The sequence below is a fragment of the Callithrix jacchus genome, chromosome 16, assembly GCF_049354715.1.
Source record: "Callithrix jacchus isolate 240 chromosome 16, calJac240_pri, whole genome shotgun sequence".
Classification (NCBI taxonomy): domain Eukaryota; kingdom Metazoa; phylum Chordata; class Mammalia; order Primates; family Cebidae; genus Callithrix; species Callithrix jacchus.
Window position 1 is genome coordinate 11374739 of NC_133517.1, and position 27485 is coordinate 11402223.

Consider the following 27485-nt stretch of genomic DNA (forward strand, 5'->3'; position numbering starts at 1 on the left):
ATGTATGTTGTGTTGCCTCCGGTGCCTCTGTTTTGTTCCATTGGTCTATATCTCTGTTTTGGTACCAGTACCATGCTGTTTTGATTACTGTAGCCTTGTAGTATAGTTTGAAATCCGGTAGTGTGATGCCCCCGGCTGTGTTCTTTTTGCTTAGAATTGACTTGGCTATGCGGGCTCTCTTTTGGTTCCATATGAAGTTCATGGTGGTTTTTTCCAGTTCTGTGAAGAAAGTCAATGGTAGCTTGATGGGGATAGCGTTGATTCTGTAAATTACTTTGGGCAGTATAGCCATTTTCACGATATTAATTCTTCCTAACCATGAACATGGAATGTTTCTCCATCTGTTTGTGTCCTCTCTGATTTCGTTGAGCAGTGGTTTGTAGTTCTCCTTGAAGAGGTCCCTTACGTTCCTTGTGAGTTGTATTCCAAGGTATTTTATTCTTTTTGTAGCAATTGCGAATGGCAGTTCGCTCTTGATTTGGCTTTCTTTAAGTCTGTTATTGGTGTAGACGAATGCTTGTGATTTTTGCACATTGATTTTATATCCTGAGACTTTGCTGAAGTTGTTTATCAGTTTCAGGAGTTTTTGGGCTGAGGCGATGGGGTCTTCTAGGTATACTATCATGTCGTCTGCAAATAGAGACAATTTGGCTTCCACCTTTCCTATTTGAATACCCTTTATTTCTTTTTCTTGCCTGATTGCTCTGGCTAGAACTTCCAGTACTATATTGAATAGGAGTGGTGAGAGAGGGCATCCTTGTCTAGTGCCAGATTTCAACGGGAATGCTTCCAGTTTTTGCCCATTCAGTATGATATTGGCTGTTGGTTTGTCATAAATACCTTTTATTACTTTAAGATACGTTCCATCGATACCGAGTTTATTGAGGGTTTTTAGCATAAAGGGCTGTTGAATTTTGTCAAATGCCTTCTCTGCATCAATTGAGATAATCATGTGGTTTTTGTTTTTGGTTCTGTTTATGTGGTGAATTACGTTTATAGACTTGCGTATGTTGAACCAGCCTTGCATCCCCGGGATGAATCCTACTTGATCATGATGAATAAGTTTTTTGATGTGCTGTTGCAATCGGCTTGCCAATATTTTATTGAAGATTTTTGCATCTATGTTCATCATGGATATTGGCCTGAAGTTTTCTTTCCTCGTTGGGTCTCTGCCGGGTTTTGGTATCAGGATGATGTTGGTCTCATAAAATGATTTGGGAAGGATTCCCTCTTTTTGGATTGTTTGAAATAGTTTTAGAAGGAATGGTACCAGCTCCTCCTTGTGTGTCTGGTAGAATTCGGCTGTTAACCCGTCTGGACCTGGGCTTTTTTTGTGTGGTAGGCTCTTAATTGCTGCCTCAACTTCAGACCTTGTTATTGGTCTATTCATAGTTTCAGCTTCCTCCTGGTTTAGGCTTGGGAGGACACAGGAGTCCAGGAATTTATCCATTTCTTCCAGGTTTACTAGTTTATGCGCATATAGTTGTTTGTAATATTCTCTGATGATGGTTTGAATTTCTGTGGAATCTGTGGTGATTTCCCCTTTATCATTTTTTATTGCATCTATTTGGTTGTTCTCTCTTTTCTTTTTAATCAATCTGGCTAGTGGTCTGTCTATTTTGTTGATCTTTTCAAAAAACCAGCTCTTGGATTTATTGATTTTTTGAAGGGTTTTTCGTGTCTCAATCTCCTTCAGCTCAGCTCTGATCTTAGTAATTTCTTGTCTTCTGCTGGGTTTTGAGTTTTTTTGATCTTGCTCCTCTAGCTCTTTCAATTTTGATGATAGGGTGTCAATTTTGGATCTCTCCATTCTCCTCATATGGGCACTTATTGCTATATACTTTCCTCTAGAGACTGCTTAAATGTGTCCCAGAGGTTCTGGCACGTTGTGTCTTCGTTCTCATTGGTTTCGAAGAACTTCTTTATTTCTTCTTTCATTTCGTTGTTTACCCAGTCAACATTCAAGAGCCAGTTGTTCAGTTTCCATGAAGCTGTGTGTTTCTGGGTCGGTTTCTGAATTCTGAGTTCTAACTTGATTGCACTATGGTCTGAGAGGCTGTTTGTTATGATTTCTGTTGTTTTGCATTTGTTGAGCAGTGCTTTACTTCCAATTATGTGGTCAATTTTTGAGTAGGTGTGATGTGGTGCTGAGAAGAATGTGTATTCTGTGGATTTGGGGTGGAGAGTTCTGTAAATGTCCACCAGGTTTGCTTGCTCCAGGTCTGAGTTCAAGCCCTGGGTATCCTTGTTGATTTTCTGTCTGGTTGATCTGTCTAGTATTGACAGTGGAGTGTTAAAGTCTCCCACTATTATTGTGTGGGAGTCTAAGTCCTTTTGTAAGTCATTAAGAACTTGCCTTATGTATCTGGGTGCTCCTGTGTTGGGTCCATATATGTTTAGGATCGTTAGCTCTTCTTGTTGTATCGATACTTTTACCATTATGTAATGGCCTTCTTTGTCTCTTTTGATCTTTGTTACTTTAAAGTCTATTTTATCAGAGATGAGAATTGCAACTCCTGCTTTTTTTTGCTTTCCATTAGCTTGGTAAATCTTCCTCCATCCCTTTATTTTGAGCCTTTGTGTATCCTTGCATGTGAGATGGGTTTCCTGGATAGAGCACACTGATGGGTTTTGGATTTTTATCCAATTTGCCAGTCTGTGTCTTTTGATTGGTGCATTTAGTCCATTTACATTTAGGGTTAATATTGTTATGTGTGAATTTGATACTGCCATTTTGATGCTAAGTGGCTGTTTTGCCTGTTAGTTGTTGTAGATTCTTTATTATGTTGAAGCTCTTTAGCATTCAGTGTGATTTTGGAATGGCTTGTACTGGTTGATCCTTTCTATGTGTAGTGCCTCTTTTAGGAGCTCTTGTAAAGCAGGCCTGGTGGTGACAAAATCTCTGAGTACTTGCTTGTTCGCAAAGGATTTTATTCTTCCTTCACTTCTGAAGCTCAGTTTGGCTGGATATGAAATTCTGGGTTGAAAGTTCTTTTCTTTAAGAATGTTGAATATTGGCCCCCACTCTCTTCTGGCTTGTAGTGTTTCTGCCGGGAGATCTGCTGTGAGTCTGATGGGCTTCCCTTTGTGGGTGACCTGACCTTTCTCTCTGGCTGCCCTTAGTATTCTCTCCTTTATTTCAACCCTGTTGAATCTGACGATTATGTGCCTTGGGGTTGCTCTTCTTGCGGAAAATCTTTGTGGTGTTCTCTGTATTTCCTGCAATTGAGTGTTGGCTTGTCTTGCTAGGTGGGGGAAATTTTCCTGGATGATGTCCTGAAGAGTATTTTCCAGCTTGGATTCATTCTCATCGTCCCCTTCTGGTACACCTATCAAACGTAGGTTAGGTCTTTTCACATAGTCCCACATTTCTTGGAGACTTTGTTCATTCCTTTTTGCGCTTTTTTCTCTGATCTTGGTTTCTCATTTTATTTCATTGAGTTGGTCTTCGACTTCAGATATTCTTTCTTCTGCTTGGTCAATTCGGCTATTGAAACTTGTGTTTGCTTCGCGAAGTTCTCGTATTGTGTTTTTCAGCTCCTTTAATTCATTTGTATTCCTCTCTAAGGTATCCATTCTTGTTATCATTTCCTCGAATCTTTTTTCAAATCTTTATTCAAGGTTCTTAGTTTCTTTGCATTGATTTAATACATGATCTTTTAGCTCACAAAAGTTTCTCATTATCCATCTTCTGAAGTCTAATTCCGTCATTTCATCACAGTCATTCTCCGTCCAGCTTTGCTCCCTTGCTGGTGAGGAGTTTTGGTCCTTTCTAGGAGGCGAGGTGTTCTGGTTTCGGGTGTTTTCCTCCTTTTTGTGCTGGTTTCTTCCCATCTTTGTGGATTTGTCCGCTGGTCGTCTGCGTAGTTGCTGACTTTTCGTTTGGGTCTCTGAGTGGACACCCAGAATGTTGATGATGAAGTATTTCTGTTGCTTGCTTTTCCTTCTACCAGTCTAGCCCCTTCGCTGTACGACTGTTGAGGTCCGCTCCAGACCCTGCTTGTCTGGGGTGCACCTCTAGTAGCTGTGGCACAGCGAGGGATGCTACCAGTTTCTTTTTCTCCTCTCTTTGTCCCAGGATGATGCCTGCCTAATGTCAGTCTTTTGGATATAGAGGGGTCAGGGAGCTGCTTGAGGAGACAGTTTGTACTTTATAGGGGTTTAATTGCTGAGCTGTGCACTCTGTTGTTCATTCAGGGCTGTTAGGCTGCTATATTTGATTCTGCTGCAACTGAGCTCATTAAAAAACCCCTTTTTTTTTTTTTCTCAAATGCTCTGTGTTGAGGGGTTTGGGCTTTATTTTTGGATGTCTGATCAGGTGTCCTGCCCAGCTAGAAGGCAGACTAGCCACTGTTTGGCTGCCGAGGCTCCGCCCTGCTGTTGTGTGATTCGCGCTGTTCCTGCCGGCTCTGCTGTGGTCTCCGCCATGCCCTGTGGTGGAGTCTCTTTGTTGTAGCGTGTTGCCTCAGCAACGGCAGGCTGCGTCAGCAGTGGGCGTGTATCTCAGTAGGGACGGGTTGCCTCGGCAACGGCTGGCTGCGTCAGCAGTGGGCGTGTATCTCAGTTGGGGCGGGTTGCCTCGGTAGTGGTGGACGCCCCTCCCCCACAGAGCATCTCGGACCGTCTACTCGGGATAGTTTGAAATCGCGGTTTTGTTCGTCCCACTGGGTATCCCAATTCCTGCAATCCCCTGGGCTGGGCTACTGTCCAAGTCTCATTCAGTCTCAAGTCCAGCCCTCTCAAGTCTCAGGTTGCCGGTTCAACAGGGCACCCGGACAAGTGCGCCCTGTGGGGATTGCTGGGTAGGGCCGGCTGCCGCCGCCCCGGCTGCCGGCTTCGCCAGGCAGACCTACTGCCTGGCGTCCCGTGTCTTTTTTATACTTGGGAGTTTCCCCGTTCTGTGGGCAACAAAGATCAGTCTGGAAATGCAGCACTGACTCACCGTTTGCAGATTCAACGAGAAGAGCTCCAATCCTGGGTTGTTCTCACAGCGCCATCTTGAGTCCTCCCCCAATACTGCTTTTTCAATAAACTTTTATATTCTCTCACTTCTCCTATATTTCTGACATTCTCAGACTTTCTCATTCTGTTCCTCAGCTTTAGGCATTCTTGTTGGTTAATTATCTGTAAACTTTATTAGATCTTCCCACTTTTACCTCTGGGAAAATTAAAACAAATTATCTATTTATCTATCTATCTGTCTATCTTCTCTATATATATATTTGACCCAGACTCATATTATTGTAAGATCCTTACTTGACTATTGGAAACATTTACATGTATATCCTGCTGACATCTTTAAACCTAACATATATCTGTATCTGTATCTATGCCTATCAATCTATCTATCTGAACTTTACATTACAGATTTGTTCCTTCTCATGTTTTCTTTACATTTACAAATTGAATAAATATTAATTGAATATATATTTAAATGTTAAATTGAATAATGCTAAGAGACTTTCACTCCAGGCTTTCTTGTGTATAAAAGTGAAGAATTTGAGCTTAGTACACTTTACCATCCCTTATAGCAAAATTTCCTGTTTAGGCAAAAATGAAAAGAAAATGTGTAATTTAGAAAAAGTATACAATTATGGAATTTCTATGAAATTCTAATGAAACTCCTTAAAGAGTCTCTCATCTGAGAAAACAGATGAGAAAAAAAAAATGAACACAACATACACAATAACAAAGAATAATAGCAGACTTCTTGTTTGAGACAATGCAAGCAAAAAGACAGTGGAGGAACAGGAATAAAAGAGAAAGAAAAAGAAGGAAAGAAGGAAGGAGAGAAGGAAGGAAGAAAGGAAGGAAGGAAGGAAGGAAGGAAGGAAAGGAAAAAGAGGTTGTCAACCTAGAATTCTATACTCAGTAAAAATACCTTTTAAAATAAAAATGAAACACTTTTTCAAATATATAAAAGCTGAAAGAATTCTCTACTAGCAGACCTTCAGTACAAGCAATGTTAAATAAGATTCTTCACACAGAAGGAAAGTGATATCGTTTGGATATATAGATCTATGCAAAGAAACAAAGAACATAGGGAAATGATAAATATGTAAGTAAACATAAACGTGATATTTTGCCTAAAGAAGCTTTTAAATGATAAGATTAGTAATGTTTCAACACTGAGTACAACTTTGTATTGAATAATCAAAGGATTATTTTTCTTATCATTGTAAGTAATAACAATGAAAAATATTATTTTTTCATAATAAAAAGGAATTTTTGAAATCCAAGCTAAGTACTGAACCAGATTTTGTTTATTTCTACTTTTAATCTGGACTCAATGGCATTATATTTTCCTGTTGATAATAATTTAATGTTTAAAATTTATTTTAATACTTACTCTCCTAGTTTCTTATCCATATGGGCCTATCTTTTCTCCCTGGATTCTGATTTTTCTTTTTGCTTTCAGCTCAGCTTTCTCATTTATCCTTTATACTTTCAGTTTTCCCATTTGGTCTGTCTTCATGGCTTCCTTTCTGTTTAGAATAAAATGTTGGAAAGCACTTTATATTCTCTTTCTAAAGCTGGTCTAAGCCCAGCAAACTTAAGACTGAGACATGACTTAAATGCTTTCTCAAGTGTGAAATATAAAATTTAATGTTGACCATCAAGCACATATTTATTGAGTAACGACGATGTACTATATTATGTATCTAGGATACCATATGAATAAAACCGGTAAGTTTCATGACCTCCTTAATTTTACATTCTAGTGGGGGCAGAACAGACCATAAACAGAAAACATGATAAATTAGAAAGTGTCATTTTACATTAAAAGGTGATACAGGCTGTGAGAAAGTTTAAAGGAGGGACAAGTAGATGATGATGGGAGATTAAAGCAGTAGTAGTAAGTAAGTGATCAGGTTATTCTTTGAAAAGTGAGATTTGGGGAAAAACATGAAAATACTTCCAGGCACAAGGACAAATAGACAGAGGCCAGGGCCATAGAGCAAGAGCTTGTCACGAGTGTCCAAAGAACATCAAGAAGACCAGGGTGGCTAAAGTAGAGCAATCTGGAGCAGAGCTGCAGGATAGGAGGTCAGAAAAGCCATGAGAACCTGTTTATGTAATGTTTTATAGGTCCCTGAAAAGACTTTTCCTTTTTTTTTTTGAGACGGAGTTTCGTTTTTGTTACCCAGTCTGGAGTGCAATGGTGCGATCTCAGCTCACCGCAACCTCCGCCTCCTGGGTTCAGGCAATTCTCCTGCCCAGCTAATTTTTTTTTTTTTGTATTTTTACTAGAGATGGGGTTTCACCATGTTGACCAGGATGGTCTCGATCTCTTGACCTCGTGATCCACCCGCCTCAGCCTCCCAATGTGCTGGGATTACAGGCTTGAGCCACCGCGCCTGGCCTTTTTCTTTTTTTTTAATAGTTACAGAGTCCTGCTATTTTGCTCAGACTGGTCTCAACTTTCTGGCCTCAAACAATTTTCCCACCTCAGCCTCCCAAATTGCTGGATTACAGGTGTGAGCCACCGAGCCGGATCTAAGACTTTAACTTTATGTGAGGATATTGAAAGCCATGGGGGAGTTTTGAGACTAGAAGTGACATGATCTGACATACTTTTTTTTTTTTTTTTTAAAAAAAAAGCATTCTGTCAGCTTTGTTGAAAATTGATTACAGGTGGCAAAGGGGCAAGAGTAGAACCAAGAAAAACTTTTGTAGTTATTCACGTAAGAGATACTGTTTGTCTTAGACCAAGCGATACCAGGAAGGAAGTGAGAAGTGACTGGATTCTGTGTATATTTTGAGAATCATTGACTAATTGATTTTATGTGGGATGTGAGAAATGGGGGCGAGGGCAATGATGACGCCAAGATTTATTTACACAACCGGCTATACAAGTTGCCTTCAACCTGAGTTGGGAAAGATGAGTTAATTAGATCCCACTTGGGCATATGAGCAGATACATCAAGTGGACAATATAACATGCAAGTCAACAATTCAGGGGAGAAGTCCGAGCTAGAGAGGCACATTTGAGAGTTGTAAGCATATAGTTGCTATATAAAGCCAGAGGCTGGATGGGATCACTATGAAAGTGAGCGTAGTTGGAGATCAGAAGCTGTCCAAGAACTAAGCCCTAGAATTCTCCACTGTTAAAAGATTAGAGAGAGAATAAAGAATCTATTGAGGAAGTAGAACTGTGTTCCTCATTTTTCTACATTTAAACTTTGCAAACAAAGTTTATGCCATAGGTAAAAAAATTCCCATTCCCAGTTTCATGGGGGACCAATGCTCCCTCATTTGGATATGTGCAGCGTCGGTAGATGATACCATCTGGGACTCCTAGAAACGTGTCCTGTAGGATCCCAGAGATGTTCCCTTCACCACACTGCCTTAATGAGGACAGTCACTGGGGTCATGATGTGGCCAGTTGAGCTCATGGGCTGTTCAGTGAGAGAGAAGACGCTTGCTCATCAATTATTAGTTCTGTGCACAATGCACTCTTCTCAATTTCCTCACCTTTTAAATGCAGATAAGAATCCTACCACATACTGGGTGGATGAGAGGATTAAATAAACCAATGAATTAATGTATGCCAAGTGCACGTAGAAGAGTGATCACTCAACAAAGGAGCACATCTTTCTCCGTGTGGGGCACTGTGTTAGAGCTGAGGGTTCGTGTGGACTGTAGCAATGGGCTCCCTCTGCTCCTGGGGCATACATCCTCCTCAGGAAGACAAGCGGTAAACAAACAGATGTGAATCATAAAATTCAAAGTGCTACCAAGGAAACAAATCAGGGGCTGAGATAGTAAAGAGTGAGGGGAAGCTGCTTTTCATATTTATTACATATTTAATTTTCACAGAAATCCTGTGAAGTGGTATTAGCAGCACTGTTTCAAGATGAGGAAGTTGTGGGATGGAACTGTCACATAGCTATCAAGTGGCAGAAGAGGGACTCAAGTCCAGATGATCGAATGCTCTCCTGCTGCCTAAGCCTCTGTGTTTTATTTGTATTTGCATATTCCTGCAGCAAGTGAGGGGGTCGATGAATCCTAAATAAATGCAATGATTATCCAATCTATTAATAAATCGGTACTTTTATATAAATGGCCCCAAGTGAAACTGAACAAGAGGAAAACCACATTTTGAGTATAAATATGTACTATGCTATTGCAAAAAACATACTCCTCTCGGTAAGCGTGCAGTGATTACTATTATCCATGTCTTACAAATAAGGAATTGAGGTCTTAATCAAAGACTGACTCCTCCATAGCTCAGGCTTCTGCACTCCCCTAGCACTGGCAGAGACTCAAAAAGGAAAGCTACCAAGGCACAAGAGAGGAGACGGTCTTCCTGCAGCTAGAGGCATCTTGGGAAGACAGGAACTTCAAGACAAAGGAGGGTAGGATTAAGGTCTGGATATCTCCCAAGATTCTAACAGAAAGTTGAAAAATGTGACTACCATCATTTTTCCCCAGCCAGTAGAAAAACTTATTGCCAAAAATTCAATGTGATCATTAAAAGCTGAATAAGATTTGGTGATTTGGATAATGAACAAATGTAATTCCTTTCATGCTAAATCAGGCTGACTCTTCAGTGACCTGCTCTGCCACAAGGGCCTGTCCCAAGGATAAGCTGTCTGACATGCTGTGCCCTCTTGACAATTTAGAATGTATCTGTTCATTGAAGACTCCCAAACTACCATGGCAAATGTAATTTCAACTTCCTTCAAACCAGGATTTATGAACCTGTTTGACTGCAGAACTCGCTCTAACCTTAGAATTCCTGTCTGCTTCTCACAGGGTGAATTTAGGCATAATGGTATAGAGGAAAGAGCATAGGCATTAATAATTAGACTCTAAACTCATTCGTTCATTCATTCACAACTGAATGTCTACATGATCAGGCATAGTGTTTTGGCAGTATGAAAAACGATGACATAGTCCTTGTCCTCATGGGATTTATGTTAGCACCTGCCAGGGCCAGGATGGGAGACATATCCAATGTAATTGTGAAAGAATGTGCTTAGCGGGCAGTCCATTTATTTATTGAAGAAACAACTGCTGCATCTCTGCTCACTCTGCTGTAGTCTCTGGTTTAGAGTCTGGGAAGACATTGAATAAGAGACATCATGTTAATTTCACGAAAATTACATTTTAGTTGAGACGGGGAAGATAATAAGTTAAAAAAATAATGTCATCTAAGACAATAATGAAGACATTTAATGGTAATGAAATATAAACAAGATGACAGGATAAAGAGTGATTAAAGCCAGTGGTCATTTTAAAGTATCTATGTGAGGCTTATCTTGAAACTAGGAGGGACTTTCTTTGATAACTTTTTTCATTTTTAAAATAATACATTCATGTTTTAGAACGTTCACAAAGTCCAGAAAACGTTTGGAGACTAGCCTTCAGTAGCTATTACGCCATTGCAGTATTTACTTAGTCATTTTTTATTAATGGGTGAAAGGGCATATGCATTTTTAGAAAGATCTTTTACAACTAAACTTTCTCGTGTAATGATAAATGTTAATGTGAAAATTAATAGTCATAAACCAAAAACCTATTGAAGAATCCTTATTAGTTTCTGATTAGATTTTAAATCATTGAACTATTTATCTTAAGCTAAAGATTTAGTGATAAATTATTAGTGGAATCAGATTATACTCACAGTGAATTGGACAAAGCTGACCAGTCTTCCATAGGTCAGTTAGTGTAATGCTTAGTAATGCATGGTTATTAGGTTTGAATGTATTAGCCAAGTTTATTCTTATTTTTCTTTGCTCACTGAATTGACCAAGTAGTAGAAAGGCAGGACTGACTTGGTCTCACTTAAAGACAGTCAAGCTCCTTGTGTTTTCAAAATTGAGACAGTTCGAAGCTCTCAGTAGTAAACTGTCAAGATTGATTGCCGTTTGGACTCTCTTTTCTTAGCAGTTTGTTAAAGCTTGTTAAAGTTTTAAAGTTGTTAAAGCTTGAGCTGTCAAGCCAACAGCTCTTAAATTGGTTCTCAAAATCAGGAGAGGATTAGAGGGAAAAGCATGGGCATTAATAATTAGACTTTACTTATAATAGTGTTGGATTGTATTTGTGGGGAGAAGCCATAGAAAGATCTGGAATGTCTCAATATCTGGAAATTTTGAAGGAAAGGGAGTTGTTTTAGGGTTTGACTATACTACAGTTCCTTAAAGGGTTCTAAATACTGACTCCAGCAGAACTTACTTGGATACCAAGAGAACAAGCTCTATAAAAGTTAAAATCAATGGTAATTTCTCATAAGCACAAAAAATTCCAAGTAAAACGGTAGGGTTTTTTGTCCTATTGCCCATTTTTTTTAGATTAATTATAGGAACAGTTTATGCCCTTTAACAAATAGTTCTGCAGGGAAAGAGTTGAAATAAATAGCCAACAAGAAAAATTATCTGGAAAAACTTAAAAGATCTAAGAATGCTCAAATGTTCAAATGTTCAATTCTTTCTGCACTAAAAGCACTATGGTAGCTATGGCAACAGTCTACCCAGATGTCCACCATACTGGTACAGTCACGCGCCACGTAACAATGCTTCAGTCAATGACAGACCACATAGGCCACAATGGTCCCATAAAACTGTAACGGAGCTGAAAAATTCCCATCGCCTAGTAATGTCAGCCTTCCTAGTATCTTACCTGCTGGTGGTAATGCTTGTGCAAACACACCTGCTCTGCTATAGTATAAACATATAGCACATGCAGTTATGGACAGGACATGATACTTGATAATACATGACTATGCTACTGGCTTATGTATTTACTATATTGCACTTTTAATCATTATTTCAGAGTATACTCCTGCTTATCTATATTTAAAAAGTTAACCGTAGAACAGCCCATGGCAGGTCCTTCATGAGGCATCCAGAAGAAGGCATGGTTATCACAGGAGATGACAGCTCCATGCTAGTTGCTCCTGAAAACCTTCCAGTGGGACAAGATAGGCAGGTGGAAGACAATGATATTAATGTTATTAATGACCCTGTGTAGGCCTCAGCTGATGAGTGTGTTAATGTCTTAGTTCTTAACAAAAAAGTTTAAAAAGTAAAGAAAAATGTTAATAGAAAAATGCTCATAAAATAAAGATAAAAAGAAAGAAAATATTTTTATTTAGCTGTACAGTGTGTTTATGTGTTAGACTAAGAGTTACAGAAGAGTCGAAAAGTTAAAAGTTTACAAACTAAAAAAGTTACAGTAAGCTAAGGTTGATTTATTAGAAAAAGAAAAATACTCTAAAATTAATTTAGTGCAGCCTGAGTCACAGTGTTTATAAATCCACTGTAGTGTACAGTCATGCCCTGGGCCTTCACATTCACTTCACTCACTCACTGAGTCACCCAGGGCAACTTCCATCCTGCAAGCTCCATTCATCATGGGTGTCCTATGCAAGTGCACCATTTAAAATCTTTTGTACTGTATTTTATTGTACCTTTTCTATGTGTAAATACACAAATGCTTACCACTGTGTTACAGTTGCCTGCAGTATTCAGTACATTCCCCTGCTGTGCAGGGTTGTAGCCTAGAAGCAATAGGCTCTACCCTATCGCCTAAGATTATAGTAGGTTCTACCATCTAGGTTTGTGTAAGTGATGTTCACACAATGACAAAAACCATAGCCTAAAAATGCATTTCTCAGAACATATTTCCTTTGTCAAGTAACCCATGACTGTACAAACAAATGCAAATATAGCTTTTTTTCCTTGAGTTGGAGTTTCCCTCTTTCGCCTAAGCTGGAGTGAAGTGGTACGCTCTTGCCTCACTGCAACCTCTGCCTCCTGGGTTCAAGCAATTCTCCTGCCTCAGCCTCCCAAGTAGCTGGGATTACAGGCATACCACCATGCCAGGATAATTTTGTATCTTTAGTAGAGACAGGTTTAATCATATTGGCCAAGCTGGTCTCAAACTCCTGATTTAAGATGATCTACCCGCCTCGGCCTCCGAAAGTATTAGGATTACAGGCGCGAGCCGCAGCACCTGGACAAATACAGCTTTGTTTAGACTTTATAATAATTGTCAGTCCCCAGTCCTTGTATATTATGATTTGATCTCATGCTTTGTCCTTTCTCATTTCTTTCATTTCTTCCATGTATTTGGAAGATTTAAAAGATTTAAAAGATTGATTTGGACAGCACCACAGCTTCAAATTGAGGAGCACTCCCCAGACTTATGGAAACAAACACCATCAATGTGAGTTGGACACAGACCAGATATGACCTCATCTACATGATCTTTTATGGGCTTGAATCTCAAAGAGACGGCCCTGCAAATTATAGGAAGTAGAACACAAACAAAAATAATATAGCCTTTGCTTGTTAATTGAATATTACCCGAGAATGAGAATGCTCCTGACTCATGGAGAAATACTAATTTATGAGTATTGTCACCCTGCGGAGGGACAGTCTCTGTTAATAGTTAACCTTCCCCTCTTGTTTCTTCTGCTTTTAATTAAGAAAAAATTGAAAAAAGAAAAAATCTTCTGCTTTTTAATTTTAATTAAGAAATTAATTGGCAAATATATGCATTCATGAATTGATCAGAAAAACTTGTAATTAAATTAACAATATTAAATGTCTAGATAATGAAGATTTCAAAAGCAGTTGCTACATTATGGTCATTTTTTTAATATTCTGAAAAAAAATGTAAAAACAAATGAACCCCTCCAATTTAAATACTGAATAGCTTCTGATTATTTCTACCTCGGAATTGCCAGGTACTTACAGGAGTAGACAGTCAACAGACGCTTTTCATTTAAAGTTGACCTGGAGAGGCAAGCTCAGTGGTTTCAAGGACAAATGTGCATGGGTTGCATTTGTTTAAAAAATTCAACTTCCAAGACATAGGGCCTAGGAATTGGAATTGTAACAAATATCCCGGGTGATTCTTATGCAGCCTAATTGATGTAAACCCTTCAACATAGAAAAATCTCGCAAACTACAAAGAGTGAAACTAATAGCTCTTATCAGCCGACCCACAAAACTGGCAAGGAGCCCATTTGTGCATTCGAACGCTTAACATCTAAACCCAAGACTTGCTCCATAAATAATATTTAACAGACTTTACAAAGCAGGTAATTCTGGATTTTTCTTAGTAATGTAAAATAAAATTCTGGTCCTCAATGTCCAGAACTCACAGGAATTTGTTTTCCTCAAAAAAGGTCAACGATTTGTGAAGAATTCTGATTGCTGGTCAATAGGACAGGACTAAATATACATTCATTTCTCCCATCATCTCTTTCCCACTATGAGCAAGAATGCTGGTGCTGAAGAAATCAGCTTTGAAATGTGTCTCAGTCTCCAGTGACTACAAAAAACAGAATTAAAATGAATCATTTCATCATTAAAATGTGAGAGGTTCAGGGGCACAGACCTCCAGCCACCATGGAAGTGTTCTTTGAGAAATGCCTTTTCTGGGTACTATGAGACTAATTTGAGTTAAAAATATAATTTAAACAATTATGTGGAGTCATGAAGATGTCATTTTTTTGGGGGAAGAAAAAGGGATTTTAGGCCAAAAAAAAAAAACGCAAAAACATGTATTTGTTAGTAAAAGTTAATGAAACAATTAAGAAATTACTATATTTTTTTCTCTTGGGCGACACTTCTCAAAGCTGAAGCTTCTGCAGTGCAGTTACATGATCTTCAGGAACCAGGATTGATTACAATCTGCTGTCCAAATTTTGAATCCATTGATCGATGACTTTTTAATATATCTACAAGATAGTGAGCTGTTCTGGAACCTGAACCAATGCAAATGAGATTGATGATTTTTTTTTTTTTTTTTTTTTTGAGACGGAGTTTCGCTCTTGTTACCCAGGCTGGAGTGCAATGGCGCGATCTCGGCTCACCGCAACCTCCGCCTCCTGGGTTCAGGCAATTCTCCTGCCTCAGCCTCCCGAGTAGCAGGGACTACAGGCACGTGCCACCATGCCCAGCTAATTTTTTGTATTTTTAGTAGAGACGGGGTTTCACCATGTTGACCAGGATGGTCTCGAACTCTTGACCTCGTGATCCACCCACCTTGGCCTCCCAAAGTGCTGGGGGCCACCGCGCCCGGCCGATATCAATAAATCTTATGCGATTAAGACAAACAATATGCTCCAATCTATTGTCAAATATTCCTTTTAATAAGGCATAAGATTTTGTATTGCTTTTGAAGCTCATTTCCTCAGGGAAAAAACTAAAGTTCTTAACCTGTGAATATAGCAGGAAGTCCACGTGGGCTCTCCTCTCTGGACTTAAACTAGCCCATTCTGAAGAACCAGGATGATTGTTTCATAGTAATCGAGTTCTCCCCTAGGGCTCAAAGAACTTTGTTAAGTGTTGGGGGCAGGGGGTTCATGGGGGCATGGGAACTCATATTTATAAATTTAAGTTGTATTAATTGGAATTTAAGGGAGACTCACCAAGATTTTGTGAGATAAACTATTATATTGACTCAAAAAATATGGAGGATAGTTTGTCTGCTTCTTTCTCCCAGGAGGTGGAATCAATTTGCTTTAAGCAGCAGAGAAGTCTGCGTACTCCTTCCTCTCCCCACCTGTTCACCCAAGTTAGGAACTGGGCTTGGAATGGTTTTGGTGGTAGTCTCATTCTCCCTCTGTCTTTCCCTCTCAGATCCATATCTATCGAATGTCGTTTACTTGTAGCATAGGTAGCACAGGCTAAAGGAAGAAGTAGGGAGTTGCAGTTCTCAAAGAGATGGTATCATGAGTGTTCTCGTTCAGAAGTAGTGCTGGTCGGTTTTGTTCTACTTTTCCGTTATGTCATATTACTCTGTTACGATAATACTCTAGAAGGGGACCGTGCTATATTAATATAACACAAGCCACATACGTCATTTTAAACTTCTTAGTACTTAAGACAAGTGAAATTAATTTATTAATATATATGTTTTTAACCAAATACATCCACATCATTATTGTTTTAATACATGATCAATATTAAATAGTGTTGAGGAGACATTTTACGTTCTTACTTTTTCACAGAAAGTGCACATTTTTATGCTTATAGTGCATAGCGATTCAAGATGAGCACATTTCAAGTGCCCAACAGTCACATGTGGGTAGTATTAGACAGCACAGCTCTAAGTTAAAGGGATAAAATGGTTTAATAATTGGCCAGGTAGGACTGGTAGAACTTGGAGAATGAGTAGATGTGGGAGGGACCGTACATTCACACTAGAGAGAACCCGAAGGGGACACTCGGGGCAGGTAAATGGCTATCCCATGGCAACCTCATTCATTCCTATGGCATAAGGTCTCCAGTGGCATAGAATGCTCCTACCTTCAGGTCTGGCTACCTTCCTGCATCCCGTATGCACACTGCCTTACATGTGTGACCAGAATCATTATCTTTTCCTGTAGAGTTGCTGTCCTCCTACTTCAATCTTGTAAAACATGCAGGCTAGACCCCCAGCTGCTTTCCCTCTTAACATCTACAATCTGCAGCTATTTTGTCTCCATGATGTCTTCCAGGTACCCACCGTTTACTGCTGTCTTGGTACAGAAGGCATCACACTGACCCAGACTGCCCTTATTTGAGTAGCTCCCAGCTAGTCACACTGTTTTCTCAATGCATTCTCTTTCCCATCATCTTTCGCCCTGCTGCAAGCTTCCACACCAAATGGCGTCACTGGTCCTGTGGCCACACATTAGGTTGAAAATAAGACCAAACCTCATGTGACATCACATGGCTTTCGAGGCTCTTCCTACTTCTCTTCTCTGGGACTCCCCCGCCTTTCTTCTCCCTGCTGAAACTTGCTGGCTCTGCCCTGCACCCTGGACTTCTCACTCTGCGGTTACTGATTTATGTGTTTTCATATCTGTGCCTCCAAATCTTTCCACTGCTACTTCTCAACGGAGGCACTCTTTCTTAAAAAGCCATCACTAAATGCTTTTCCACCTGGGCATGGTTAAGACAACCCTTACACACATTCAGGACCCGCACATGAACATCACTGCCCTCGCACCATGGCACTGCCACCATTCTCAGATGTGTGTGTCTCCTCCACTCCACCCCGGGACTGTGCTCAGCTGCGGCATGCTGCAGACGCTCAGTGCATACTTGCTGCCCAGCTGCTTTAGGAGCTTTGCCGGATTTTCCTGGGCAGACCTTCCACAGCATTCCTCTGGAGCATCATTTGATTCCTGTCATGTCCTGGGTGTACCTCTGTTTCAACCTGTCACATCTTGCCCTGTGGTATGCACTCTGTTTGCTCCAAGTTGTGTGCCCTGTGCCCACAGGGATCCTCCCTTCACTTGTACTCCCAGCTTTGGGTCTGCAGAGTCTGGCTCACATCTATAATCCCAGCACTTTGGGAGGCTGATGTGGGAGGATCACTTGAGGCCAGGAGTTGGAGACCAGCCTGGGCAATATAGCAAGATGCCATTTCTACAAAAAATTTTGTTAAAAATTAGCCAGGAAGAGTGACACATGCCTGTAGCACAGCTACTTGGAAGGCTGAGGTGGGAGGACTGCTTGAGGCCAGGAGTTCAAGACTGCAGTTAGTGAGCTATGATTGTGCCATTACACTCCAGCTTGGGTGGCAGAGCAAGACCTTGGAAAGAAAAAAGGAAGGAAGGAAGGAAGGAAGGAAGGAAGGAAGGAAGGAAGGAAGGAAGGAAGGAAGGAAGGGAGAAGGAAGGAAGAAAGAGAGAAGGAAGGAAGAAAGAAAGAGAGAAGGAAGGAAGGAAGAGAAAGAAAGAAAGAAAGAAAAAGAAAGAAAGAAAAGAGAAAGAAACATGTTTGGGAGGCTTTTGCTGATGTGCCATAAGGCAGGAACTGCAGAAGGGAATGTTTTATAATCACCAGGGTTATTCTTTTTTAGTGTTGCCCACCACAGCCCCATGCCTGGATACAATAGGTCACTCCAAGAGCTCCCTCACCAACCCCTTAGCTCTCTCATTGAATGCACTGAAAAAAAGAACCCATTTCAAATCTGCCAGTCATTTATACCTTTCAACTCCAATGTACTTCTCTTCTATCAACTCTTAGGACCATGTGTGGTCTTTGAGCTGCTTTAAAAACCTTCTCTTTCTTTTTTTTTTTTTAAAAAAAGCAAATATACATTTTGATATGATATCTGTCCTTCAAATGGGAGACCAAGTTATTGAATACCCTCCTTCCTGAGGAAACCGAGGCTGAGACATCAAGGGCTTCCCCTTTCGCACTCGTTGGGAGATTTCTGGAGCTCATGGGTCCCTTTAGCGAAGTCTACAAGTCTGGAAAACAGTAAAAGGACTTGGTGCCCTGAACTCAGCCTACCAGTGCTGGCAGGCTTTTGCTGATTCCCTGCCTGCATGTCTGTTGCACATTAAACAGGGGTACTGAAACTGATAGATAACCAGGAAGCGCTAATGAACCAAAGGGAAGGCTATTTAACTCCATTCCACAGCTATATATAATATTTATGAGGAGGACAACTTTAACCCTCCACTCAGAAAATCTCTGCTCGGAAAGTTACCCATAATTATTGACCACGGCCCTAAAAATTTATGGATTGGTGCTTTTTAGTGTTATGTGAATAGTTTTAACTAATAGCATATTTAATGTTTGTTCTTGTGCATGAACAGCAGCTAACCATATGTAGTTTGCTAGTTACACTGAAAATTTTCCTTCCCCTTTATGGGTTTTGTGCACTTTGCAATGAGAAAATCAGAACATTATTTTTCTCTTATCAGTGTATGTCATGACAAGCATGACATCTCTTCATTAGACATGTTGATTTTAGATTTAACCTCTCCTCCCATTAGCGATTATCTTTTTTTTCCTACTTTTCTCAAGACTATGCAAACTTGCTTTTTTTCATTAGCATTATGTTCTTTTTGGCATTTTGGAAGTATTTTATATAATGACTGCATCAAATGTCATAATATTTGGAATTGAGCCCTTTCATTATATCATTCAATATGGAAAGCTTATGAAAAGAGCTGCAGGAACTCATTTAAAAATAAATATCCTAAAGATATTTTTCCTATCACCTGTGAACCAAAATAACTGTCAGCATTGTGTCTTGTCCTTAGCTCCACTCTCTCCCTAATTTATTTTGACGAATTCTCCATCAGTCAACTTGCACATATTGCACAGAGCCACTTTCAGGCGAGCCTTTTTTTAAGTCTTTGTTTTCACTGTGTGGATTAAACATAACCACGTGGTCTGGGCTAGTCTGTGAGATCTTGGAAAGGGGGCGCATACTGTGACTGGGGTGAGTGGTGGCGTGACTCAGAGCATCCTGAGTGGTCCAGGGTCCTGCTGGGAAAAGACAGAAAAATCCATAACTGTCTTGTGAATTGCCATTGCATTTTTTTGTTCATTTCAGCATTATACTCAGGCAAGAAGATGACTGAATGCATCATTGTAGAGCAATAGAGTCACTCAAGGCAGAGAAAATGACTGTTTTTCCCACTGGCACCCCTCCCTCTATTGCTTTTTTCTGGTTCTGAAGACTGTGGCAACTTTGAAGAGTGACAAATGATCACTTGCAGCATCCCCAGCATTAGCTCCAGATCATTAGCTCAGATATTTATTAATCAGATATTTATCAAGATGCTACCGAAATATACAAACAGAAAATATGGCTTTTGCCTTGTGTGTGGGCTTAATCTCTTTGGAGAGATAAGATACGGGTCCCTTTGCCAAGATAATAGCATAATAAAAATGTGGTAATTATAGTTAAAATCGTATTTCCATGCAGCGTTGACTTGTGTTTTCTTACATGCATGAGGCTGAGGCATCTTTGCATAGGTAGCCATTTCCACTTTTTAAACTGAAAGAGCATTTTCCAGCTTATTTCTCTATGGCACCATTGGCCTATTTTTTCCTCTATTTTTGGATACTCTTTCTATATTTAAAGGATATAACTTTGTTGTGAGATACATTACAAATGCCTCTCTCAGTTATGATTTTTGATTTTCAAATTATTTTTGTGACAATGTGATTAAACTACATTCAATCTTACTTGAAAACTATCAATTTGGTTACGCTTAAGGTTTGGATGCAACCTTGATGATCCCAACAGGATGAGACAAGTTGTTTTTAAAAACTTAAAATTCGTTATGAACACTGGAGAGCCCTTGAAGCCTGAAAAGGGAGGTGACCTGGTGGACACAGGGATTGGGTGCAGGGTAGACTGAAGGCGAACGGGGCAGGGAGGCAGCGGGGAGCCGGTTTTCCTGCTCTTGGAGGGCAGAGGAAGCTGCACACCCATTGTGCTGTCTGCTTGCTCGAGTCCCCATCCTGTGAGTGGCGGTCACGCCGGATCAGCACTTACTCAGAACAGAGGCAGCTGGGTGTTGACTTACACATTCATTTTCATCTGGGAGACTGAAACTTTGGCAAGTTGGATCAGTTCTGTGGAGAACCGTGGCTGGCGATGTGGGAGGTTTGGAAGCAAATACTGAAGAGTGACGTGTCACCGAGAGCTGGATGAAAGCACTGTGTTCGAACACCAGTTGTGTTGCTTAATAGGTGTGCTGCCTTGGGACATCATGTCACATTATCACATGTGATTTTCTCTGTCTACAAAATGGAACACCGCTCCTTGCCATGTCACTTGGAAGCACTGCTTTTCTCAAGCAAGATGACAAATTTAAAAGTCCATGTAAGTTGTTATGTGGGTAGAGAAGCATGCATTGACTTTATGACATGTGGTGAGGGACCCAGGCAGTTCCTTCCCCAGGTAACAGGTAGAGGGGCATGAATCCACTTTGAGTCCTAAAGTGCTTGGCTACAGACCAGGAACATGATGAGTCAGTGCCTCCTACTTCATGGTCCAGGCCCATGTTGCTGAGACAGCGAGGTGGGCTTGAAGACATCACTCTCATGTACTTGACAGGGACCAGTTGGAAGATCAGTCATTGCTGACTGAGGACACTGTTGTCATGGAATGCCGAGGGCAGAGGAGGCTACCAACCTAGGCAGAGTTTGCCTGGGCCAAGGCCCTTGCTCCACTCCTGTCCTAGAGCCAGGTACAGTGTCCATCTGCAGCTCTCCTGCCCTTGAGCCAGTGCACTGCTGCCCTTGGTGGTTAGCGGAGCCTGAAATTCAGTCATCCAAGGCATGTACACCGGTGCAGTCTAGAACCTTGTCTTTCCTTTCTCTCTCCCTCCATTTTCCCCACAGCTCTCTCAGATTTGACAGCTCTTCCTTTAGGGATGCAAGCTCAAAGGCCACCACCCCCTTTGGAATAGCCACTAGCTGTTCTCAGAAAGGCAGACAACTCGAGAATCTTTAGGAAACCTCTAACTAACCAGCAACAGTCATGGCCCTATTCAAAACCCCAAAGAGCTGATTATCTTGCAATCATCCCACTGTAAAATTACTCACCGTTCTCCTTCTTCTCCCTCTTAAAGAACAGTAGCTGAGTGTCTTCTGGAAAGGACTTATTCTCTGTTCCTTCTGTCATCACCATGAAGCAGCATGTAGGAAACTAGAACAATACAGTCACTGGCGTAGAGGTGAATTCCCTTTGGGAGTCAAGCCCTCGTTCATCAGAGTGGGAAAGACATGTAAATTTAATGCCTAGGAAAAACCCTTTGTGTGTCTTCCTCTTGCTCTCCACATGCATACATATCCACACACACCATGCCTATGTATGTGTATGTGTACATATGTGTGTTATTCCTTTTTTTCTTGTTATGGTTTTAGGGATTTGAGGATTTCTCTTCCTCTAAGAATTAGCTCTTGGTAAAGATTCTATACTTTCTGTGTGACTTCACTTCATCTCTGCATTAGCTAAGCACATACATTCTCCCTGCTCTCATCACACATGGCCAGTTTCCGTAAACCTAGATGATTGAGCCTACTACACACCTGGGCTATATGGTAAAGCCTGTGGCTCCTAGGCTACAAACCTGCACAGCATGTGACTCTACTGAATACTGTAGGCAATTGGACCACAACAGTTTCTGTGTATCTAAACACAGCTAAACCTAAAACAGATGAAGTAAAAATGGGGTATTATAATCTTACACAAGGGGACCGCCCTTGTGTATGCAGTTTCTTGTTGACTGAAACATTGTTACACAGTGCATGACTATATCTGCTCAAACTTTTGCCTTGAAATCTCAGAAGGCCCATCTCAAAAGGGATTCCTCTGCTCAAACCCACTGTCTAATCAGATTAGACTAATAAGACTGTCTTGTTTTACTGAATGAAAATGTTTTGCTTATAAACTATCATTTCAGAAAGAAAATGATGAAATTCAGATATTTTCTTTTCTTTCCGTTTAAATAGATTTAAAGGGAAAGAGCTAGCCAGGAATTTTATGGATGTGAAGTCCTGGAATTTTGAAGTCATCCTTGATCAAATTTTAACACAGAGAGAGAGAGGAGCTGAAAGTTCACATCTGAAAGGGATGACTACTTCATAATACATTTTTTTTCCTAATGAGAATGTATATGCTGGAAATAGACACAGTTAAAGCAAAGTAGACAGCCTATTGTGACTTAGGAGGAAGGTCATTTTGGTTCTGTTCAGGCTTTGTTTTTTCTGGTTGCATGTAAGACGAGAATCATTACTAATCTAAAAGAAGAAAAAGTTAATCCTACTACTAGAAATGGAAAAAAATCCCTCCTATCATGCCTATGAAACAGTGTGACACCAGCGCTCAGAAGGGAGGTGAGTCTAATTCATTAAGTGCTCTCTGCTTGAAAAACCTATTATGTAAATTAAAGAGTGTAATATCTATTTCAATCAAAACAGCAGAGGCTTAAAAATAGCTCATAAAACAAATATTTATCCAAAAGTGCAAGAAAGTTTCTACCCATAAACTGATACCAATATTATTAGCTATTCTTAAATAGTGAAGGGCATTTATTTGATCTCAAATCAGATTTGTAAGTTATAATGCCCAGGTTGCTTAGACTTGACTTTCTGTACATGTTCCATGCATAGATTTCAACTGAGCTCCTTGAACCTGCCTTTCGGTGCATGGCTCTAAGCAACCTGCCTTACCTCTGTTCTGCTCTTGGCCCTGTGGAAACCGCCCTCTGCTGGTCTTGGGCAAACTTGGCCTGCGCATGTGCAGCCCAGCCCTCAGCCGTGGACTAAGACTCATCATACAGATTCAGGGGTCACCTTCATACAGTTCTCTCCTGTTGGGGTCCTGCTCTGTGGATCCCAGCCTCTTAAGATGCTTGGATGCTTCTAATCTCTGCCTCTGTAGCTCAGCGCATGTCTTGCTCAGCGTGGACTCCACCCCTTGTGCCATGTTAAGATGTCGTTCCCAGGCAGAGAATGGAAATAAGAGGCGCACCTTGGAGTTTCTCCCTCTCGCAAGGACTGTGGGTCCCTCTACTTGTCAACCCAGGCTGCATCATTTAGTCCTGATTTTTACTTGTTCTGGTGGAGACATGAGGGGAGTTCCAGGTTAAAATAGAGTTTCCCTTCATGTTATCTCTTTTTGCACTGTTGTCTGATGTCTAGGCATTATCAGATGTATTATAAGATGTCCTGGAGTTTGCTATGATGTACTCTAAATTGCGTTTTCATATTGGTCATAACCAGAAAATAATATAAGGGTATTCTAGATCATGCTAATGGATGGCTAATTTATGATGTAGCACTATTACATTACTTTAAGTTATATACTGCAGGTATACCTGTGATTAAATTTGTATTGACATTGGTAGAACTTCTTATACTTGCTAGATGAACAAATCGCAGGGATGGACTCACATAGATGATGTACCTGGGTCAAGTAAAGGCCAAATAGCCTTACAGTTTGCCATATGGAGGTTTTATCATGGATTGATTAGAGAAAAGTTGAGGGAGAATTGAGTTTATATGTGCTACAATGGTGCTAGAGTCTCAATGTCTGTGTTCCCCCAAAGCTCTACTGTTGAAACCCTATCTCCTAAAGTGATGATGAGAAGGTGGGGCTTTAGGGGAGGCGATAAGGTTATGAGGATGGAGCCCTCATTAATGGGATTAGTTGCCCTTATGAAGTAGGCCTAAGGGAGCAAATTCACCCCTTCTACTTGGTGAGGACACAGCAAGAAGTGTGCTGTCTATGAACCAGAATGCTGGCCTTCACCAAACATTAGATCTGCTGGCATGCCAATCTTGGGCTTCCCAGCCTCCAGAAAAGGTTGTGGGAAATAAGTTTATGTTGTTCATAAACCATCCATTCTAGGGCAAGGATACAAGATATGTAAGTCCGTCAAACTGAAAAGAATCTGCACTCTGACAGTTTGTACGCTGGGAAGTGATGATTCATATTCAGAAAGCGGCATTTAATCTCACTAAATGTATGTAGGTAATTGGGGTTTTACTTTCACAACTTTAGTGTTGCTTTCATTTAATTTGTAGAAATTTGGTTTTGGTTTAGAGTAATGTCAGAACTATTAATAGAAGCATAAGCAATTTATTTATACCTTATTTATTTATTTTTTACTTTTTGAGACAGGGTCTTATTCTTATCACCCAGGTTGGAGTGCAGTGGCATGACCTCAGCTCACTTCAACTGCTGCCTCCTGGGTTCAAGTGATCCTCCTGCTGCAGCCTCCTGAATAGCTGGGATCACAGACATGCGCAACCATGCCTGGCGAATTTTTGTATTTTTAGTAGAGACGGGGTTTTGCCATGTTGCCCAGGCTGATCTTGAACTTCTGACCTCAGGTGATCCACCTGCTTCAGCATCCCAAAGTGCTGAGATTTCAGGTGTGAGCCGCCGCACCTGGTGATGTACCTTATGTGTTATGTGTGCATGTTTAAGGTACATTATAACAAAAATAATTAAAGTCAACACTTAGGGGTCTATATAAGGTTGTTTTTGTTATTGTTTGGTTTTGACTTTTGTAGAGATGAATACGTGACCCAGATTTGAGCAGTGCTACCCTGTATCATGCTACGGAGTTCATTTTTGTTTTCTACCCTAGTCTGCAAACAAGGTCTCTGTCATTTCTGTTTGTGCCAAAATCTACATGAGATGAATGTGGGAAGGGCATGGCACTGAAGTTAACCCTGGATTTTAGACCGGAGGTACTGCCATAACATTGCTCTCTCAGGCCTGTGTCTCCCTGGACATGTAAGAGGAACACCACCATTCCCCTCACATCCCATTGTCCCCACTTAAATACATTCGGTCAAAAACATTTATAAACTGTAAAACTCTGAAAATACTTGAGGCACCTGCTTAGAAATGCATTATGATAATAGTAATAAATTTGTTAGAAGGTTTCCAGTGATGTTTCAATCCATATAAAGCATTTAACCTTTTAATTACCTGTATCTATACATTTAAAACAATACTTTATTCACATTTTCTTAAAGATGAAAATATTGTTATGTATTTTTTGATCCAAAGTAATAGATATTAGTTGTTATTTTGTGTAAACAGAACAACAGTTTACAAAAAGATCACAAAAAGAAATGCTGATAGGAAAAAGCAGTTTAAAACATAAAGAAGATTCGGAGATTAAAAAGAGATTCAGAGAGGATTAATGCAGGTGCAGGAAAGATACAGAACGTTACCAAGCAGATAAAAGTTAATATCGCAGATTTATACAGATTAAAGCTGATGGACAGTTGTCTTCAACCAAATGCCCAGGACATATAACATAAGCACTAATGATGTCATTGGTAACTTTCTGTGTTCAGGCTCCTAAGAGCAACTGTGCTTTTCTGGTGATTTGGCATGAGGTCCTTGGCCAGCATTGAAATATAACCCCAGTCATTCAAAAGTGAGTGGTAACAATATTCTTCGGAAACATAAAATACCCCAAGACTCCAGATTTCTAATGCCAAATTCTTGGTTTATTCATTACCTTTATATCCACATATACACTAGTTTTGAATCACTTTAATTCTATAATAACATCGATGAAATTTTACTAAGAAACCAAGATACAGTAAGCCCACCATCTCCACAGATTCCACATCTATCCATTAATTCAAGCAATTGCAAATTGAAAACACACCAAAATTATACTGATAAAAGTAGCAATACAGCAATAAAAATAATATAAATTAAAATACCAGTGCAGTGTAATAACGATTTACATCGTATTAAATATTATAAGTCATCTAGAGATTATTTAAAGTGTACAGGAAGATGTGCTTTGCTTACATCCAAATACTCCACAGTTTTATATCAGAGACTTAAGCATCCACAGATTTTGGTATCCACCAGGGTCCTGGAACCAATACCCCACAGATACTGAGGGATGTCTGTACCCAGTTCTGACATCACACTGAATGTTTATAAGCATATATGGAGTGTTTCCATGTGTCAGGCAATGTACTGAAAAACTGTGAGTTTTATCTTAAGAACACAGGGCACAATGGATGGCAGCAAATATCCAGGAAAATATTTAGAATATTGTACGTTACATTTAATACTAGAGGATCCATTTAAACAAATAGCACAGTGAAAAGGAAAGATTAAATTTATTTGGAGCAAGTAGAGAAAGATTCACTGAAGAGAAAATTTCTGAGCTGGGTTTTGAAGTATAAATGGAAGTTTTCTGTGCAGATAAGCAGAAATCATTTTAGCAGAGAGAACAGCATATACAAAAGCAAAGAGGTGTGAAGTCACATTGCACTTTCAAAAAACTAGGGGTATTATAAAACTCCTAGAGTTTTTAAGAAAGGGACAGTGACACACAAGAGAATAAAGGCAGAAGCCAGATCCTGTTAAGGAGCCTCTGTTTTATTCTAGGGTCATAATGAGTCACTATAGCAGAGAAGTTTTGCTGGGGGTGGGCTTGGGAGGGCAGTGCGGAGTCCTCCTTTCAGGGAAAATGATCAAGAAGAGGAAGGTCTGCTAGGAGGACTATAGCACCTAATAGGTGTGTATGCATACCTCAACCAACAAGAGGAAGAAGAAAGGGAAAATCATAGCTAGAACAGGGCACAGAGGCTTAATGGGTGTTAGTTTTATTTTAAAATGGGAGAAACTTGAGCTCAGGAAAAGGAACCAGAAGGAAGGAATTGGGAAATCTTTCAGCTGTGGCAACAAGACAGATGAGCGAATGCATTCCTGCCCCGGACACATGCATGGCCTCTGAGCAGACCACAGTGGAATAAAGTTGGAAACCACTCCAGAAGGAACTCTCAAACCATGCAATACATGGAAATGAAACAACCTGCTCCTCAAAGATCATTGGGTCATAAATGAAATCAAATTTGAAATTTAAAAATTCTTTTAACTAAGTGATAATAGTGACACAACCTATAAAAACCCTTGGGATACAGAAAAAGTGGTGCTAAGAGGAAAGTTAATGCCATTAAATGCCTACATCAAAGAGTCTAAAAGAGCACAAAACAGGCAATCTAAGGTCACGCCTCAAGGAACTAGAGAAACAAGAACACACCAAACCCAAACCAGCAGAAGAAAAGAAATAACAAAGATCAGAGCAGAGGTAAATGAAATGGAAACAAACAAAAAATACAAAAGATAAATGAAAAAAAAAAACTGGTTATTTGAAAAGAAAAATAAAATTGATAGACTAAGATTAACTAAGAAAAGAAGAGAGAAGATTCAAATAAGCTCAATTAGAA